The sequence below is a fragment of the Aquarana catesbeiana genome, linkage group LG05, assembly GCF_042186555.1.
Source record: "Aquarana catesbeiana isolate 2022-GZ linkage group LG05, ASM4218655v1, whole genome shotgun sequence".
NCBI lineage: Eukaryota > Metazoa > Chordata > Amphibia > Anura > Ranidae > Aquarana > Aquarana catesbeiana.
This window is the reverse complement of record NC_133328.1, coordinates 595,599,706-595,615,499: the sequence shown is the minus strand read 5'-3', so window position 1 is coordinate 595,615,499 and position 15,794 is coordinate 595,599,706.

The window sequence follows — 15,794 nt, the reverse complement described above, 5'->3', positions numbered from 1 at the left end:
TATAATCTTATAATCATTTAGAGACAGTCTTATGCAAGGTGATCCAGTAAATCTGGGGGGGGTCAGAGAAGCAAACAAAATATCATGGGAGAGGTACCCAGGGATAGCTGTAGGGTTCTCAAAGTGTGTATAATTCATGAGCAATGGCCACAGAGACTGAGCAGAGTTTTAGAACTTAACTTAAAATGCTGTTTCTGCCAAAGGTTCCCCCCATATATGGCATGGCACCGTGGATCAGACCGAGACACTTACTTCTTGGCAGTTCTGGGACAAACAAATATCTTATAGAATGTGGCTGTGGTAATATAGAACTTTAATGTAAGGAAAAGACCACCAATGGCCAACTCCCCTTGTAACCAACAATATGACCTTCTAAGGAGGCATATTCTTGAAGGAGAGGAGGCTGACTTGTCCATAGAGTCAGCTTACAATCACTTTCCAATTACATGAGTCAGCAAAAAGTTACCAGAATAACCAAGATATTAGAAGTTTTATTAGATATTTGTGAGGCCAACCTTAATTATGAATATGAAATATGCAATTTCCCTATCAACCAGTGGTGGCCCATGCATTGTGGGTGCTCGGGCGCCGCCCCCAGTCACCTCCACCGCCCTCCCTATTTATGTGCCCGGCCCCTATCAGGACGCCGGACACATGAAATACTATGGCGGGGATAGATGGGGGGTGTGTATCTTGAAGCATGTGATTAGAGCCAGAGGCTCTAATAGGCTTCAAAACAGGGTGGGATCGGGGCGCAGAGTACTGTGTCCTGATACCACCCTGTTGTGTGAAATAGCGAATTAATTTTCGCTATTTTCACACTAACGTTCCTCCCTGCCAATCAGGAGGCAAGTCAATGAGACCTGTCTCCTGATTTGCCAAAGCATTAGGCAATTCTATTGGATGCCTAACCCTTTGGTGGAAGAGGAGGAGACACGGCAGAGAAGGCTGAGGAGCCGATGTGGAGCCGAGCGGACACCGGAGCCTCCGCTTTCCGCCACTGCAAAAGAGTAGGAGGAGAGCCCCGTCACTCCAGGAGAGGAGTAGAGCCCCGCCACATCAGTGGTAGGTGCCCCAGGACCAGCCGCGGGGGTGTGGGGGGTTGGTGAAGTGACAGCCGGGGGACTGCATATGATGGGCAAAGTGGCTGTATTTGCTGAGCACAGTGCCTGGATATAATGGGCACAGTGGCTGTACTTGATGGCACAGTGGCTGTATGTGTTGGACATAGTGCCTGCATATGTTGGGCACAGTGGCCGTATTTGCTGGGCACAGTGGCTGTTTTTCAGAGATTTTCAGTTTGTTTGTGCCCCCCCCAAATTTTGAGCACCAGCTGCCACTGCTATCAACCACTTATTCTTGGAATAAAAATGTATAATTTGAGCTGGTTCCAGTTTTATATGTGTATTGCATATGCCATCTGAGTGGCATATGAAACTGTATGAAGGCCCAAAATGACAGACCCCCAAATACAACAGAGAGATTATATTTCGACCTGGCCTTGTAAAATCAATTGACCTGCAAATAACAAAAAATAATGAGGATGCGTTTTTTTTAAGCGAAATATATATATAGCGCCTTTTAGAGGTGTTTTTACATGTGCTTTATATGTGTTGTCATATGTGTTGCCACTCTTACCTATGACAGTGCTTAATCCTGTCACTGCAATAAAACTAAAAAGTCTGAATGGAAGCTTTTAGGACCAGTTCACACCACATGCAGTCCAGTGCTTTTTTTTCTACATCAAAAATGCATATAAAGTAGGTTATATGGTTTTCAATGGCATAGTTCACACCAGTGCTTGCAGTTCCAGTGCGTTCCAGTTGCAGAAAAAAAGTAGAACATGCTGCATTTTTTCTGCACTGGACTGTACTGGAACACTGTAAAACGCATCAAAAATGCACCGGAACTTACCTAAATGCGCCAAAAACACACTGCAACACATTTGTCCTTATTCAAGGTTAAGAAAAAAGAGGGAGGGGAAAGCACAGGACTGCATCAAAAACGCACCAAAAACGCATCAAATACGCACTGGAACGCATCAAAAACGCGCATGCAGAAAAGCACCTGGAATGCATTGGACTGCGTTTCTATGGTGTCACCTGGCTCTTAAGTTTAAGAAAAAAGAGGGGGGGGAAAGGCGCTGAACTGCATCAAAAACGCACCAAAAATGCATCAAAAATGCAGTGGAATGCATCAAAAACGAGCATGCAGAAAAGCACCTGGAACGCATCCGGGCTGCATTTCTATGGTGTGAACTGGTCCTTAATGCCTCTTATGTATGTAAGATTTGCATAAAAATCGAACTCTTTTTTTTTTTTTTTTTTTATTTTTAGATAGAGTTGAGAAGGATTAGAACACTGGTCAGATTTTTATTGCTGTTTGTGTTTTTTTTTTTAAAGAAGTTTATTGAAACAAAAGAGAAAAATACATAAACAACTGCATTGCATGTATACATGGGTAACAGTAACACAAGTAATGTACAGAAAACAATATGTATTGTTAATCCAATATATGCTGTGCGTGTGTTCTTTCAGATAGATAGATAGATAGAAAGTACCAGGGTAGATGATCCGAATGTCATGTAGGACATATGATTTAACCAGTGTAATCTCCACCCTTTGGTCTGGTATTTCACATTTACAAGTATAATTTGCTATTGTTGGGCTATCTTCTCCTTGTAAATGTGTTATAAGGATGTTTCACGATGGGTGTCGTGAGGGTTATAGTGGGTGGTAGCGGAATAGGGTCAGACCTCAATTGTGTATAAGTTGGCATACTGTGTGGTTCCTGGGGGGCAGTGACACACTTCATTTTTATATAAGCAAAATCTGTAGGATTGTGGTCAACGGGCCCCTAACAATCCTATGACACAATTGAAGTGTGACCACTAGCAGTTCCTAAAAATCGGGGACATTGAGGGGTGAGGTGTAGGGGGTTCTCTCATAGGCAAGGTAAGTGAGCTGAAACGGGGGGAGGAACAGTGTGGGTTTGTGGCTCTCCGTCTTTCTCGATCACCCATTTGTTGTGGTCTCATTAGGTGTATCATTGTAAAAGTGTGGCATAGTCTGTTGTGGTTTGAAAATGTTGCCAACAAGCCTATGTTTTCCGGAATGAAGCGGAGGAGTCATGGGCCTGATGTACAAGCTCTTCCATCTCAGCTATCCTGTTCATACGCTTAATCCATTCCACTATGGTGGGTGGGGAGGTTTCCAGGGGACTGGTATACTCATTTTGGAAGCATTGAGAAGGTGTAGGGATAGCGAGCGGTGGTAGGATTTTCTAGATATGGAGGAATGGTGAAGAAGTGCTTGAGCTGGCGAGAAGTCAAGTTTGATTGTGGTGATGTGAGTAATGAGGCAGCAGATTTCTGTCCAGAACTTTTGGATCATGGGGCAATCCCACCAGAAGTAGAAGGGAGGCCTCTCGTGTTTGGCACCTCCAACACACGGATGGGATCAAGGGGTTAAGTTTGTGTAGTTTGAGTGGAGTTTGGTACCATCTTGAGAAAATTTTAAATCCATTTTCCTGTGCTGAAACACTAACATTAACATGGATATGGGAGTATATTTTTTCCCACTCTTCCTCAGATAGGACTAGTGCCGCGTACACACGAGTGGACTTTCCGTCAGAGTAGACTCTGATGGTCTTTCCGACGGAGTTCCAGTGGAGTTCTGCTGAAACAGACTTGCCTACACACGATCACATCAAAGTCCGATCGTTAAGAACGCAATGACGTACGAAAAAGGAAGTTAAATAGCCAGTAGCTATTAGCTGCCCTTGACTCGTTTTTGGTCCGTTGGACTAGCATACAGATGAACGTTTTGAAACATGTTCTATTTCTAGGTCCGTCAGAATTTTCTAAAGAAAAGGTCTGATGAAGCCCACACACGGAATCAGAATGTCCAACGGAATGATTCCCTCTGACCTTTTCTGCCTGAAAGTCTGGTTGGGTGTACGCGGCATAAGATGAGGTCTTTTTCCCACTGTATGGTCACCAGGTTCGATTTAGTAGTGCATTCAATGAACAAAAGGGAGTATATGATGGAGATCAGGTGTCTCTATGGCTCTGTGTTGGTGCAAAGCATTTCGAAGGGTCATTAAGGAAGTGTCGAAGTTGTGTGTATGTCTAGGAAAGGAACTGTGGACTGTCTGTCTGTGTCATGAGTGTGGACCTAGGTAGAAGCATGTCATTGGAAAAGAAGTGTCCTGCTCTTAAATCTGAGTGGGGTCTCATAGTGTGAAGGAAGGTGTTGACCATTCCCGGAGGAAATTCCGGGTTCTGGCAAACCGGTGTTAGCGGTCCTGGAGAGGTAGAAATTTTAAATTGGTGGCACATTTTAATAAAGGTTCATATAGTGTTACCTATTAGTGGGTGCTGTTTACATGCTGTTTTGCCTAGGGTAGTTGTTTAAGTGGCATATGCGAAAAAGCATGTTCTATGCAAATCCATGCCTTGGTGCTTGCATGAATGTTCCCGTCAACAACCCTTGTCTGTTGACAGGGCCAATAATATTTGCGAATGTCTGGTAGTCCTACACCACCCTTCATTTTGGGTAGGTTAATCTATCAAAGCTCAGTCTGGGTCGTAGGTTACCCCAAATAAATTCTGTGCAGGATTTGCGAAAGGTCACGAAGAACGTCGGAGTGATATAGGGACCGTCTGTAGTACATAAAGAATTTTCCCGTAGGAGGTTTATTTTAACAATGGCCACTCTACCGAACCATGAGAATAATCCCGTTCACCACGATGTGAGGTCTGTCTGTATATTGTGAAGAATCGGGGTATAGTTTGCGCTACATAGTTCTGATAGGTGGGTCGGGATTTGGATTCCCAAATATGTAATTGATTTTTTATTCCATGCAAATGGGAAATTAACTTGGCATTGTGTTTGTATCTCCTTTGTTAAGGATACGTTTAGTGCTTCCGACTTCGCAGAGTTTATCCGCAAATTAGCCAATGTCGAATAGGGACAAGACTTTAAGAAGATTGGGGATTGTGACATCTGGATCTTTTAAGAACAATAGAATATCGTCAGCAAATGCTGCAAGTTTGTAAATTGTCTGTGCAATTGTGATGTCTTTGATGTCAGGATTCTCCTTTAGGCGTAAGAGCAAAGGTTCAAGGGTGATAAAAAATATGAGTGGGGAGAAAGGGCAACCTTGGCATGTTCCGTTGGAGATGGGGAAGGCATCCGACAGGTGACCATTAACTCGAACTCTAGCCATCGGGCCAGAGTATAAGGCCATGATAAATTGTAACATACGTTCTCGTATACCGATTTTTAGAAGCACTTAGTCCATGCCACCCTGTCGAATGCCTTCTCTGCGTCCAAGGAAAGGAAAAAACCATGTTGAAGTGTTGAAGTCAGCCAATGATGAATATTAAATGCTTTAAGGGTGTTATCCCTTGCCTCTCTCCCCAAAATGAATCCTACTTGGCCTAGCGTAATGAGGTTGGGTAGTAGGGGTATAAGTCTGTTTGCTAAAATTTTTGCGTACATTTTAAGATCCACGTTCAATAGTGAAATTGGTCTATAATTGGAAACTGCAGTTGAGTCTTTGTTAGGTTTTGGGATAACCGTGAGGAGGTCTCGGGGTGGCGGGGTTTCTGAGGAAAGGGTATTGAATGCCTTAATGAAATGTGCTTTAAGTGTATCAATGAATGTTTTGTAATACCCTACTGTCAGTCCGTCTGGTCCCGGGCTTTTGCCTGGTTTTAGTTACTTAAGTACAGCTTCTAGTTCAGTCAATGATAACGGTTGTTCTAGGTCAGTGGCTTCCACTTCTGAAAGGAGTTGGACTGTTTTGGGAAAGAAAGTCTCCCAATAACTTACTTCTTGCTTCAATCTCTGTCTGGGGAGCGTTAGTCTTAAGATTATAGAGTTGCGTGTAGTTTCGGACGAATTGGTCCACTATATGGTCATTGTTTGTCAGTTTTTTTCCCTGTCGAATCATGTATACAGTGAATTGTTGTCATTGCTTTTTTTGCTCATAGCGCCCTGGCCAAGGGTCCACCTGCTTTGTTTCCATATTCATAGAACATTTTTTGCGATAATATATAATTGCGTTTCGTTCTCCTATTCAGTTCATCTACTAACTCCACCCTGACTTGAGTTAGTTCTTGTAAGGTAGATGTCACTTGGGTCCTTTTATGTGCCTTTTCTAATTTGTGAATGCGTTTTGTAAGTTGTGAGATGTGTGCTTGTTTTTCCCGTCTTTTTTTGGCTGCTATTGTCATGAATTTCCCCCATATGGAACATTTGTGTGCTTCCCACTGAATCAATGGGGAGATGTCTGGAGAATCATTCTCTTTAACCGCTTGCCACCCGCTGTCTGTCAAATGACGGTGAGGCGGCGCGGCTCTCGTTCTGGGAGGGCGTCATATGACGCCCTGCCCTTTAAACAGGGAATGCGCACGATCGTGCGCGTGCATCCCTGTACCCTCGGTGGCGGCGTGTCACAGAGACACTGCTCGCCCCCGAGGGAGGTAAACAGCCATTGGACATGGCTGTTTACCACGTGATGACAGCTGGTACCGCGCCATTGTACACAGCATATGCGCGCGATCGGGAGCATGCAGCGCGTGCACATCGGTGGCGGCGTGTTCCCGGGAACACTGCTCGTCACCCACGATGGTAAACAGCCATTGGCCGGCGGCTGTTTACCACATGATCGGCTGTGATCCATTCACAGCCGATCACTAAATGTAAAGAGTGGTAATTACCTGTTACCAGCTCTTCTCTCCTCACATACCGTTTCCAGTGTGAGGAGAGAAGAGCTAGGAACAGTGAGTTACCGATCGGTGTCTGTATTGTACTGCACAAGCACAACACTTGTCCAATCGCCCCCCCAATTGTCATCTGTCACCCAACAGTCACCACAGTCACCCCACAAAGTGCACCTGTCACATAAGACTGCCATCAGTGACCGTCAGCGGTGCATCTGTCAGCCATCACCCATCACCCATCAGTGACCGTCAGCCATCACCTGTCAGCCATCACACGTCACCCATCAGTGACCGTCAGCGATTACCCGTCACCCATCAGTGACATCAGCCATTACCCGTCACCCATCAGTGACCATCAGCGGTGCACCCATCACCCATCAGTGACCGTGGCCTGTCACCCGTCTGTGACCATTACCCGTCAGTGACCATCACCTGTCACCATCCATGGCCTGTCACCCATCAGTGACCATCGCCTGTCACACCGTCATCACCTATCAGTGAACGTCACCTGCCACCCATCTCACAGCCCATCAGTAACCGTCACCTGCCACCTGTCACACAGCCATCAGCGTCATGTCCAAAAGATTATACACCAGTGAGGAGGCGTTCCAGATCCTCTCCATGACTGATGAGAGCAACGGGGAGTTCTCATCAGATTCCAGTTCTGATTCTGAATCAAATTCGGCATTTGAACCCAATAGTGAATCGGCAAATGATTCGGAGGAAGAATGGGTCCCTCCTAAAAGGGCACGGCACTCTGGAAACCAGGATTATATTCCAAGGCCCAGTACCAGTGCTGCCGCCAGCGATAGGCCCCAGGAACAAATGCCCAGACCCAGTACCAGTGCTGCCACATCACGCCTGAGTACCAGCACAGGAAATTCAATTCCCCCAATAACTGGAGTGTCACGTCCCCCAAGAGCCAGGGCCTCTACATATATGCCAGATGGTCTTGCCAACCCAACATGGCTGCCATCCGACTCGGGATCACCAATTATTCCCCCATTCACAGCACAGCCAGGTGTGCAGGCCAACACCCAAAATTTCACAGAGATTGATTTTTTTTTATCTGTTTTTGCCCGACACTTTGCTGCAATTCATTGAGGACCAGACAAATTTATATGCCCAGCAATATATTGCCAACAACCCCCAATCATCCTATGCCCATCCATTTGAGTGGAGAGATCTGAATTTGGAGGAGTTCAAATGGTTTATGGGCCTCACCCTAAATATGGGGCTTACAAAAAAAAAATGAAGGACACCAACCCTATCCACAACATGCCCATTTATTCTGCTGTAATGGCCAGGTCCCGATACGAAATGATAATGCGCTTTCTTCATTTTAGCGACAACACCCAGTGCCCTCCCTGCAATCATCCAAATTACGACAAATTATATAAACTTCGCCCACTGATAAATTTCTTTTGCCAACAATTTGCAGAACTCTATGTCCCCGATAAGAATTTATGTGTCGATGAGGCCCTGGTACCCTTTTCAGGCCGGCTAGGAATAAAGCAATATATTCCTAGCAAAAGGGCCAGATACGGAGTAAAATTATACAAGCTCTGTGAGAGAACCATGGGATATTTGTATGCTTTCCGCATATATGAAGGAAAAGATTCCCAGCTCCATCCGGCCTACATGGGCACAACTGGAAAGATTGTATGGGACTTGGCATACCCACTTCTAACCAAAGGATATCACATATACCTCAACAATTTCTACATTGGCCTGCCCCTTTTCAAAAACCTATACACTGCAAAAACCCTGGCCTACGGAACCTCCAGAAAAAATAGGAAGGTCTTCCCACAATCTCTTGCAAACAAAAAGCTGCGAAGGGAGGAAAGAGCAGCATTGAGATGCAATGAAGTGCTGTCCTTGAGGTGGAAGGATAAAAGGGACATGCACATGATGTCCACCATCCATGGCGACACTACAATTGAGGTTCAAAGAAGAAGAGGTCCCATTGAAAAGCCAGTATGTGTCCAAGATTATAATCTCTACATGGGGGGGGGTCGATTTCAATGATCAAATGATTCAGCCCTATTTGTCGATAAGGAGGTCCCAATTCTGGTACAAGAAGGTAGCAATTTATCTCATCCATTTGGCCGTTTATAATTCCTATGTAGTCTACACCAAATCCACAGAAAGCCCCCCCTCTTCCTACAATTCATAGAAGAAGTTGTTACGTCCCTCATCTATCACCAAAGACCCCCCCGAAGACCTTCGTTCTGAGGCTGTTTGCTGACTTCATGAGCGCCACTTCCCCTTCAACATTCCACCATCTGAAGCAGGTCGAAGACGGCAAAAAAAATGTTGTGTGTGCACGAAAAAAGGATTTCAAAAAGATACCAGCTACCATTGTCCCCAGTGTCCCTCCCAACCTGGCCCTTGCATTGGTGAATGCTTCCAACTTTATCATACATCCCTAAAATATTAGCCCATATTTTTAACCATTTCCCCATTTTCATCATCTGTGCTGACCATTTTCCATGCTTCTCCAAATAACCATGCCACTGCCTTCCACGTTAACTGACCCTTGCCTGTTTTTTGACTATGCCTCTGCCTACCGTTTGGACTGCTTCCACGTGAACTGACCCTGGCCTGTTTTTTGACTATGCCTCTGCTACCGTTTGGACTGCTTCCACGTGAACTGACCCTGGCCTGTTTTGTGACTATGCCTCTGCCTACCGTTTGGAATGCCTCCACGTGAACTGACCCTGGCCTGTTTTATCAACTACGCTACTCCCTACTGCTTGCACGTGAACTGACCCTGGCCTGTTTTATGGACTATGCTTTTACCTACCGCTTGGACTGATCTGTTGCCCTGCTACTGTAGTACACAGGGGTCTCACATATGTGAGGGGCTCCAGAATTGTTTTTCCGGATGGAGAAAACAATTTTTTTCTGTTTTCTCCGGGTTTTGGAATTTCCGGATTAGGGTCTGGAGTCCGGAGGCTTCATAGAGATTTGGGTGGGTCGAAGCTTCTACCCCTGTGCCCATGTGCACAGGTCTTACCTGATTGCGGCTCTCAGCCTGATGCTAACTTACTGCCATCATGCCTCTGCCTGCCGCATGAACGGACCACACCGCTACATGGACTATGCAAATAATTAGCTGTAGCAAGAAGCAGTATGTTTATGAAGGGCTGTAGAGCGGTACAATGAGTGTCTGCAGGTAACAGTGTACCAGGACCAATATTATGGCTGTGCTGGCTGTCTCTGCCTGGACAATTTCTATGGACTGTGCTGTGCTGATAATATGCTTGTGCTGACTATAGACAATATTCCTGCCTGCTGTCTGGATAATTTCTATTGCTGTTGCTAAGCACATCCCTCTCTGCTGCCTGGACCAGTGCTCTCCTCTGCGGATACTACTAAAAGAACAGGTAATGCTTTTTTTTTTTACCCTCTCCGCAATATAATTTATTTTGGATTGTAATTCTTGGTATGTACATGCTATGTGTTAGAAATATGAAGGGCCTTCAAAAATGATAGGTTGCCAGGAAATTATATATGTCATTTATGCTCCTAGAATGCCTGATGGTGCTACTTGGATGTTGGGCCTCTGTATGTGGCCAGGCTGTGTAAAAGGCTCACACATGTGGTATCGCCATACTCAGGAGGAGTAGCAGAATGTATTTTGGGGTGTCATCTTTGCTATGTACATGCTATGTGTTGGAAATATCTGATAAATTGTCAACTTTGTGTAAAAAAAATGCGTTTTCATTTTTTTTCCACATTTTCCAAAAACTTTTGGAAAAAAATGAACCATTCAAAAGACTCATTATGCCTCATATATTATATGTTGGGGTGTTTGCTTTCCAAAATGGGGTCATTTTGGGGGCAATTCCATTGTTCTGGTGCTCCAGGGCCTTCAAAAGTGTAATAGGTGGTTGAGAAATGAGATGTGTCATTTATGGTTGTAGAACGCCTGAAGATGCTACTTCAAAATGGGGCCTTTGTATGTGACCAGGCTGTGTAAAAGTCTCACACGTGGTATCACCATACTTGGGAAGAGTAGCAGAATGTATTTTGGGGTGTAATTTGTTGTATGCATATGCTCTGTGAGAGAAATAACCTGTTAATATGACAATTTTGTAAAAGAAATAAAAAATAATCTTAATTTTGCAAAGAATTGAGGGAAAAAATTACAACTCACCATGCTACTTACTTAATACCTTGGAATGTCTACTTTCTAAAAAGGGGTAATTTGAGGGGTATTTGTACTTTCCTGACTTGTTAGTATCTCAAAAAATGGGATAGGCCTTCATTACATCAGGTGTGATCAGATGTGATCAATTTTCAGTGATTGGCACCATAGTTTGTAGACTCTATAACTTTCACCAAAAGACCAAATAATTTACACTTATTTGGGTTATTTTTACCGAAGATATGTAGCAGTATAAATTTTGGCCAAAATTTATGAAGAAAAATGACTAATTTGCAAAATTTTATGATAGAAACGAAGAAAAAGGCATTTTTTTCACAAAATTTACGGATTTTTTTATTTACAGCACAAAAAATAAAAAACCCAATAGTGATTAAATACCACCAAAAAAAAGCTCTATTTCTGTGAAAAAAAGGACGCAAATTTCATATGGGTACAATGTGGCATGACTGAGTAATCGTCATTCAAAGTGTGAGAGCTCTGAAAGCTGAAAATTGGTCTGGGCAGGAAGGGGGTGTAAGTGCACTGTATTGAGGTGGTTAAAGTATTGATTAAGTCTGTCTTGTATTGTGTGGACAGTGAGGGTATCCGTGAGCAGAGACAGATCCAGGCGCCATATCATGGACGATGACCGAGTGGTTAGGAATTCTATGGATATAGTAACAGGGTGGTGATCCGATACAAACATTGGTTCAATGGTTGTCGTGAGAAGCATGGGCAGGTCTCTTTGAGAAATGAATAGGTAGTCCAGTCTGGTATAGCGGTTGTGGGGAGCTGAGTAGAACGTATAGTCCTTAACATTGGGGTTTAGGGTGCTCCATGAGTCGTGTAGCGATAATTCTTGGAGAAGTTTTTTAGTTGCTCAAAGGGAGCTGAGTAGAACGTATAGTCCTAATAATATATAATTGCGTTTCGTTCTCCTATTCAGTTCATCTACTAACTCCGCCCTGGCTTGAGTTAGTTCTCGTAAGGTAGATATCACTTGGGTCCTTTTATGTGCCTTTTCTAATTCGTGAATGCGTTTTGTAAGTTGGGAGATGTGTGCTTGTTTTTCCTGTCTTTTTTTGGCTGCTATTGTCATGAATTCCCCCCATATGGAACATTTGTGTGCTTCCCACTGAATCAATGGGGAGATGTCTGGAGAATCGTTCTCTTTAAAGTATTGATTTAGTCTGTCTTGTATTGTGTGGACAGTGAGGGTATCCGTGAGCAGAGACAGATCCAGGCGCCATATCGGGGACCATGACTGAGTGGTCGGGAATTCTATGGATATAGTAACAGGGTGGTAATCCGATACAAACATTGGTTTGATGGTTAGATAAAGGATATTTGCGCTGCGCTTGATAATATAATATAAAGATGATGTCAGAAAAATCACTAATAAGTAAACATCAAATACAGTGAATAAAACTTTCTACATGGAAACTTCCTATGTGCAATGTGCATACAATCTTCTACATTGTATATGCATACCAAACAATTTAAAGTGCAATGTGCATGTATAATTATACCAAAAAGACTTAATCCAGTGATGAACTTAAACAACATGCAATATCTCGCATATAGTGCAGCATGCAAGAAAAAATATCAAATAGCATAAAAGTGCCCAGTGCGTCTTAAACACAGTCGATGTAATCTGTGTTCAGTGATATCCTTATTGTAGTGTCCATAAAATGTCCAAATTAAATGTGCATTTGTATCCAACAAAATCCAAATCATCCAGTGCGGTGAATTCGAATGCTGCAAACAACCGTGATGTGTCCTGGTAACCCCCCAAAGTGGTTGCGCTCACCTCAGAGCGTGTGACACAGTGGCTAACTATGTCAAATCACGCTTTGTAGCCACCCCTTGGGCTCTGCATGGTATGCTAAATGCGATCTCCACTTTACTCTGGGTTAAAAGGCTCCATAGACATCCAATCATAAAAATGAAGAGAGACTATATAGTGTAATACTATTAAACACTAGTTTATTATGCATAAAACCGCTTCCCACAGAGGGGTACTCACATTCTCCTGGTGCTGCTGTGCACCAAACAATAAACCGCTATGTAAAAACGCCAGTCTGTATGCCGCAGGGTATGAGTTTCTCCCAGCTCAGCTGTGTGCTGCTTACTCCGTCCTGGCCCCTCCCCTGGTTGTCATGAGGAGCATGGGCAGGTCTCTTTGAGAAAGGAATAGGTAGTCCAGTCTGGTATAGCGGTCGTGGGGAGCTGAGTAGAACGTATAGTCCTTAACATTGGGGTTTAGGGTGCTCCATGAGTCGTGTAGCGATAATTCTTGGAGAAGTTTTTTAGTTGCTCAAAGTGCTTTGAAAGGTAATTTAGAAGTGCCAGAAGATATGTCAAGTAGGGGATTCAGTGGGACATAAAATCTCCACCTAATATCAGGGATCCATCATGGAAGTCTGCGAGTTTTTGTACAGTATTTCTGAAGAAGGGTACTTGTTTAAAATTTGGGGTGTAAATGTTGGCTAGGGTAAGGCGTTTGCCATACAGTGAGCCCTTGAGGAACAGAAATCTACTGTCCACATCTGAAAGTGAGTCCGCTATCTGAAAAGAACAGTGTTTTGCAACAAGGATGGATACCCCTTTGGTTTTGGTCCCTCTGGAGGGTGTGTGTGTTGCCGATGGGTAATAAGAATTCAATAGTTTGGGGACGGAGCCTGGTTTAAAGTGCGTTTCTTGGAGGAGTATTATGTCTGCCCTGAGTTTGCCCATGGAAAGTAGGATTTGCAAGCGTTTTTCAGGGGTGTTGAGACCTCGCACATTTAGGGAGACAATTTTGGCACTACTGTTGTGGTGCGTGGCCTGTGGATTCATTGTTTTATGGGTGGACATGTTATGGGGTGACTTACACCGTTTTGGTAGAGCACTATTATCTACTTGGTCACACTGCAGTGTGAGGGGTAGGGGTCTTGAAAGATAAACTGAGTTCCACCCAGGGGTAATATCTCAGGGTCCGGACTCTTTGTGTGTGAAGTGAGCTAGGAAAGGGGTTGCAGGGGGGAAAGTGCGTAAAAAAAAAGGTGAACCCTATCAGGGACTGGGGAAAGGGATCGGTTAAAGTGAAGCTGCAAACAATTGAGAAATCGATACTGGTGAGGCCAGTACAATATTCGCAAGTCCTGCTCGCTTATCCAAAGTAGTTTTACACCCATACACAGGTGTATCCGGAGTGGGTCAGTGGCGTGAGAAGCTATTGCAGTAAAAAAAAAAATTTGAGTGTGATCTGAGACTTGTACCACTGTGTGGGAGGAGAGGTTGATGCTGGTGGGAAATGTAACCTATCAGAATGGCCCGCTGACAGGGGGTGTAACATGCATTCCATTGGGGAGGTATGGTTAGTGCAATTGTATTGCGCTGTTTTGGACCAGGGAATCTGTGTGTTGTATGTAATCTCTCTCAGAAGCCTGAAAGCGTGTCTGTGAGAGTATTCTTGTGAAATGGCATCAACAGCCGGGTTGTAAAGCGAGGCATCGAGGTGATGGGATCCAGAACACATTCCCATAACCCTGAGCTATGATTACAAGTGTGATGGGTTCTCAGTCCCATCTGAAGTGGTAGCATTCATATTAGCCACACCTTGAGGCGGTTCCTGTAAAGTAAGGATCCCTTACATCATACAAATGAGGATCCTAAGACCTGAAAGCAGAAACATGAAACGTGGCATAGAAAAGCAGTGACTTAAGAACCCATAAACATTAAAACTGCATAGGATCGTAATTAAGAGGTTAGAAAGGCATTCACTATATAACAGACAATATAACAGATAATACCCTTACTGGCTTCCATTGTCGTTTAGCAACCCCTTCGTTTCACGTATCAATCTGTAACCAAGACCTGAAGCGCCGAACAGTATGTTGTCTACCGGGCGCTCGGGTTCGGCACATCACGGATCTTGTGGACAGATTACTGGGAGGGGCTGGGGAAGACCCGGCTGTCATGGTGCACGTTGGCACCAATGACAAAGTCAGAGGCAGATGGAGTGTCCTAAAGAACAATTTTAGGGACTTAGGAGCTAAATTGAGGAAAAGGACCTCCAAGGTAGTGTTCTCAGGAATACTACCGGTACATCGAGCCACACCAGAGAGGCAGAGGGAGATTAGGGAAGTAAACAAGTGGCTGAAGAGCTGGTGTAGTAAGGAGGGGTTTGGGTTCCTGGAGGACTGGGCCGACTTCTCAGTCGGTAACCGGTACTATAGAAGGGACGGACTGCACCTAAATGAGGAGGGTGCAGATCTGCTGGGAATGAAGATGGCCAAAAAGTTAGAGGGGTTTTTAAACTAGGAGATGGGGGGGAGGGTCCAGAGACAGTGATAGCCAGCGCGGAAGATACTCCAGAGGGTAATATTGGGGGCATTAGTGGTAGGTTAACCAAAGCACAAAAACGCAAGGTGACTATAGTAGCAAGTCCAAGTTGCAATCTTGAAACACCCAATACGAGGACAATATGCGACCGGTCTAAACTATGTGGCATGTTCACCAATGCCAGGAGCCTGGCGGACAAGATGGGTGAACTAGAGATACTGTTGTACAAGGAGGATTTGGATTTTGTGGGAATTTCAGAGACCTGGTTCAACAGCTCTCATGATTGGCTGGCAAACATTCAAGGGTATACCCTATACCGCAAGGATAGAGAGGGTAAAAAAGGGGGAGGGGTATGCCTATATATCAAGAATAATGTACAAGTGAATGTGAGAGATGACATCACTGAGGGGGCTAGGGAGGAGGTGGAATCTTTATGGGTAGAGCTCCAAAGGGATGAAGCTAAGGGGAAAATAATACTGGGAGTATGCTATAGGCCCCCTAACCTGAGGGAGGAAGTGGAGACGGATCTCCTATCACAAATTGGATTAGCAGCAAGGATGGGAAGTGTTATCATAATGAGGGATT